At 38.1% G+C, this 5,502-nt stretch overlaps 1 long non-coding RNA gene across 2 annotated transcripts; it reads right to left on the bottom strand.

Annotated features, from left to right (window-relative positions):
- Positions 1 to 340: 340 nt before the first annotated feature.
- LOC136288950 (uncharacterized) lies at positions 341 to 2,786 on the bottom strand. Of its 2 annotated transcripts, none has more exons than XR_010720661.1 (4): positions 2,730 to 2,786; positions 2,253 to 2,316; positions 2,024 to 2,087; positions 341 to 1,793 (listed from the first exon to the last, which is right to left on the bottom strand). It is a non-coding gene; the product is annotated as an uncharacterized lncRNA (long non-coding RNA). The 2 variants fall into 2 exon arrangements; XR_010720663.1 differs by having other exon boundaries at positions 2,208 to 2,316.
- Positions 2,787 to 5,502: the final 2,716 nt, after the last annotated feature.

The following is a 5,502-nucleotide window of genomic DNA, read 5'->3' on the forward strand; positions in this document are numbered from 1 at the left end:
CATTAACTTCTCCTTTTTGAGCCAAGCTTGAGATGGTCTTTACTTCCCTGCATCTCCTCTTGGTCTTCCAGATGGGATGTGACAATTTAAATGTTGATATGTTTTGGTTTTTTTTCTTTCAGGCCTGGAAAACATGAAGGTTTGAGCCTTCAGTTTGTTAAGTTTTTGTTTCCTGACTCATCACGGCAACCCTGCATGCAGAGCACTGAGAAAAGGGTACATTTGGCTCCAGAAATGTGGCTCAGGGAACAACCCAGAAGAACCTGTGCTCACAGCTGTCTCTGGAGAGGAAACAGGAGGAGTTTGGCAGAAAATGAGATCAAACCAGCTCCAGGATAAGCAAGATCTGTGGTATCACTCAGGAGCCACAAGGCTTCCTGGCACTGATCTCAAGAGATGATTTCCAAAAGGGCAAAGCAAACCCTTTCCCCCAGTTTTCCATGGAGTATACTACCAGCCTGGATTCTGGGAATGGCAGACAAACTCCAGTGCTGCTGAAGTTTACCAGTTTGGGGCAGAAGCAGATTTGGGGAAATGTATTTTCTGGGAAATGGTCTCCACTTCTCAATGTGTCTTTCCCACTTGCCGGTGAGCTTTATTTTTCCTCCAGATTTGCTTTGACAGTATTTATAAACATTTTGAACTCCATATTGTTTCCATTAATTTGTTATTTTAAGCTGGAGATCTAAGCTCCAACAGGCAATGTAATCTCAAGTTTAAAAAGCAGAGGCAGCATATATTCCATTTTCTTCTGCAGGTCAAAGACACATAACTTAGTCTGTCAAGTGAAATGATAAACATCAGGCTGTTCCCATTGGCTTTCATACTGACAGTCAGGAATTCCGAATATTTTGGAAAAAAAGTCCATGCTTTGGACCTTAAGTCTAACTGCTTTAAAATCTGAAGAAAATGCTAAAAAAAAATAAAGGAGTATTGATTGTCTTCAACAGCTTCAGGATTATTCATGTAATTCTAAAATACATTTATTTTGAAAGTGAAAATGAAAAAGAGTGAATCAGAAACATTCTAATTTAACTATCAGCACTCTGCAAAAGAGAAAATTTGGAAATCTTCTCTCTACATGCAAATTCAGCAGAACTTGATAGATTCAATTACTGGTTTAATGAGAATCTGCATGGGTTGTTCTCAAGGGACAAATGTTCTGATCATCAGTTCCTTGTTTCTTTTTAATTGGGGGGTTAAACTCATGAGATCCTTCAAATGTTTCTCTACTGTTTCTGTCCCTGATGTTTTATTTTGTGAACAGTCACGCTATTAGGACAATTATGCCTTCTGAGAAAGTGGCTTCACTTATTTTTCTGAGTAATCTGAAGGTCTTTCACTACTGCTCCTCGTTGTCCAAGTGAAATGATTTTAGCCGTGCTCACCATCTTGCAATGGTACAAACACTTTGTAAGGGTTTGTTAATCAGGGATAAACCAGCAATAGTGCTTCTTGGCCTGGACTGGATTATGCACAACCTGCGCATGTATTTTTATGCTGTGACCTTTGGTTCCAGGGTGATTATGGCAAATCTAACCGTGGTGTCCCTGAACCTGCATGTGTCAGGTCAATTTACAGAAAACCTCAGCTCCTTGCACTTGTGGGAGTTCTGGCCCTTTTCTGTCCCATATTTAACCTTGGGATTGTTTTTCAGAGGCCGAGACAGACAAGTGCATGAAGCCTTCTTCTCTTCAAGCTTGACAAACCTGAAGTCCACAGCTGCTCTTCGCAGAACATTCATTCCAGCCCTTAAATGGCAAACACTCTGATTACAGCACATTAAGCTGGATCTAGTTGTAGGGGAAAAAAAAAATTTGCAGACACCATAATAAACTACTGCTTAAAAAAAAAAATGTGGAGACTAGGAAGACAAAGCAGTAACTGACATCACATATGGTGCATAGCAACGTTTTTATAAGCTTCCAAATTCAAGGAACATTTAATTATTCTATGATTATAGTCACTGCATTAAAAAGCCCTGAATCATTATATTTCCTTGAGGTATATATATATAGTTTACCTGGAATCTTATCACAGGAGCGAATCATGGAAATGTACATCAAAACCCTTGTTTCTAGAAAGACCTGAAAATTGTCACAAACAATGAAAACACAAGGAAAATTTGGGATTTGATAAGTGCATTCATTTGGACAAACATCTGGCATAAATAATTATGGCCAAAAGCACTAATAGAGTACACAGACCTGCTCCGCAGAGAGGCTGAAGAACACTTTCAATAGAGGTAATACCTTGATATTGCACTTGTTGTTGTTTCAGTTTCCTTCCTCAGACACTGGAGATCTAGAAGTATTTCTGAAAAGTAACAGGCACGGTTTCTGGTTCATTCACAGGCTCAAGCAGATGAAGCTCAATTTTTGGACATGAAAAATTCAGCCTAGAATCTCAAATCAACAGCACTTATTCAAACAAGCCAAGAATTAGACAGCCTATGTCATTATTCTTCTATTTTGCATAGAGACAACTTTTGAGGATTCACAGTTGCACCAACTAGGAAACACTTTGACATAAATTTGCCCATTTTTGAGTAATCCCCCTCAGTTAAGTGCAGGACTTTGCTGTATATTAAAAAAAAAAAAAAAAAAAAGGAGAACAACAAAAAAAAATCTGCTGTGCAGAAAATAATCTTGTAGAAGATAAAAATCTCTCAGAAGGTGACTCCATTAAGACCGTCCTTAATTTCAAGCTCTGTAAAAATGCAAAATTACTGAATTCCAGTAGCTTTTCACAAGTAGAGCAGAGTAGTATGTGGGGTGTTGCCCAGCTCTCCTCATTTATTGCACCTTGGCCATTGCTGCTCTCTTTGTGAACAAACATCAAATATTCAGATCTAATGGCTGCCAGCTGCTATTACCTGCATGCTGCAGCCAAAGGCCACCTTTCTTCCTGTTCAAAACCGTATTCACTGGTGGAATTACGCAAGCACAGCATAATAAGAGATCTAATTATATTGTTCCTTTTTGGGTAGGGCTTCCCCCATCTCCAGTCAGAGGATTTTTTTTACAGAATATCTTGTTTGTCGTTTTTGTGCCAGTAGAGTAACAAGTCCTTTCTTAGAGTACTGCTGAGCACAGTTTACCAGTAGGTTTACACAATTCCAATGATTTATTAGCAGGTTAAGGAATGAGGTAGAAAAATACTGTCATAGCCATGGCTTAATACTAAATAGCAACACTAAGATTTTCTGTGAGTTTTACATGCTCCTTCCTGGTGGCAGGCTTTGTTTCAATCCCATGGCTCCTTTCAGAAATCTTTGCAACCAGCAAATGGTTCAGGGAATGCACCTACCAAAGTCAGACCTGGTTTTATTTAAATGATTATTTGGAAAGAGATCCTAATAAAACCACCCACAAGATCCAATTAGTCCAGCTGAAAGTCAGTCCAGCTGTCCCTAGTACTCAGAGCAGAATCCACATGTGTGTGGGACTAATACATTTGTCTGTTTGATATTTTGATGAAGCAAATGTAATTTAAAAAAATTAATATTAGCTGAAGAACAAAAGTCCAATGAAATCTTGTCAAGAAAGAATTTCAGTTTTGCCATGTCAATGTATTATTTAATTTTAGATTACTGAGTGCTTTCCAGCTTGAGTTTTCTCTTACCTTCACCAATAATTGAATCAGCTTGCATGCATCTGACTATCCCAGGAGTGTTTGTTCTTAGATGAACAACGTTGTGTGCAGAAAGACCCTAGATGTGATGTGATCAGAAGAAAACAAAAAAGAAAAGAAAAGAAAAGAAAAGAAAAGAAAAGAAAAGAAAAGAAAAGAAAAGAAAAGAAAAGAAAAGAAAAGAAAAGAAAAGAAAAGAAAAGAAAAGAAAAGAAAAGAAAAGAAAAGAAAAGAGAAATCTGCAAGCTCTATTGAAAATAATTTTTCTTTTTTTTTTTTTTTTTCTGTAACATAAAATTACCATAAAAATGAATGAAATCCATGTAATGAATGGGGTTTTTTTTGTCACACAAATCAATAGAGGAGCATATACTCGATCATCAACAATTTGTTTTAAAGAACTTTGGAGACTTGGTTTCTATATTATGTAATAAATATTTTCCCACTATACTGCTAAGTTACAAAATGCAAAGAAAATCTGCCTTTTTGTTGCAATAACCGTAGTGATATTCAGAATAATGATACAGCAAGAGACATAACACAGTTGTATTCTTCAAACATATTCTATGTATTTTTCAGATTCTACTGCTGTATTAAACTATTAAATGTTCAAATGGCCAGGACAGGGAAGGAAAAAAAACCTCCAAATAATCTTTTCTTTATTCAGACTGTAGCCCATATTAGGCCACCTTTCTTGATAGGTTCTTCTTGAGGAAGTTGCAAACTGTCATAAGAATCTGCAACCAGAATGGCCTTTGCTGCGGTGTCTGTTTTCCTTTTCTTCATGAATTCAATAGTAACAGAGATAACAGAACAAGCATCTTTCCTTACCATACCCTTGTGTGATAAGGTGGAGCTGTCATTGCCATCTGACAGGGAGGGAGAAACCTCAGGGGTAATTCTAACATAAGAGTGCAGAACATCTTTCTCTACTTAGTGTCTTACCTTCCAAGATAAGGGCCTCTCTCCCACTGCAGTGCAGATTGGTGGGAGGTGATTACCTGTGCTGAAATTTCTTAAGGTCGATGTGAGTAAACAGAGAGTAAACAGAAGGATGTTTCCTGAATCCACATCAGCCACAATTAAATCCCCTTTCCTCTGCTTTACAGAGGAAAGCCTTCTTTCCTGTGGACAATCTAAAGGGCTTTTTGAGATAAGCATTTATTTTCCTCTCCAGGTCAATTAGTTTTTAATTATATTTATTCTTTTTAATTTTTTTTATCATATTGTGACTTTTTTTTCCTCTTACTTTGAGCTGTGATAAGAAAGCCTTGTGTTCAATGCCATGTTTTCCTGGTGGTTCTCCACTGCCTGATTACCCACTTTGCATATCCACCTCCATTGCAATAAATGCTATAAAAGACAAACCATGAGATAAAACAGAGACAGGAAACCTTCTTTTTGTGGTGACCACTATGTTTTTAATCAGGTGTACAGCCTATTTGTTTGACCAGTACATGAACCAGTGTAGGTGTGGATGAAAAACTCTGCTTTGAGCGGGGACTGTTTGGATAGGAATGTGCTGAATGCACCCACTGGTCCAGCTCTACAAGTTGGATGGAAAAGGAAATTTCTAACTCAGTGTTTTTGAGTGTGAAGCAGCCCTGGGCACATCAAGCAGACCTTTAGGAGCCAGGAGATTTTATGGCTCTCATCTCCAGGGTGAGACTGCAGCTGGAGAAGGAGTTTAAGAAAATCAGGTTTGGATTTGTGGCACTAAAATGTGTCAGTTATGAACCTGGAACACAGATGTTCACCATGAGCACCCAGTCCAGGAAAACCAAGGTCTTGCTAACAACACAGACATGTGTGAACAGACCTGAGCTCCTGTGAGCCATGTGTTGGAGACGTGCCATGTGGCTCTGTTGC

The sequence above is a fragment of the Chamaea fasciata genome, unplaced genomic scaffold, assembly GCF_029207755.1.
Source record: "Chamaea fasciata isolate MVZ Bird 193981 ecotype frontalis unplaced genomic scaffold, bChaFas1.0.hap1 SCAF_4, whole genome shotgun sequence".
In the NCBI taxonomy this organism is placed as follows: Eukaryota; Metazoa; Chordata; class Aves; order Passeriformes; family Sylviidae; genus Chamaea; species Chamaea fasciata.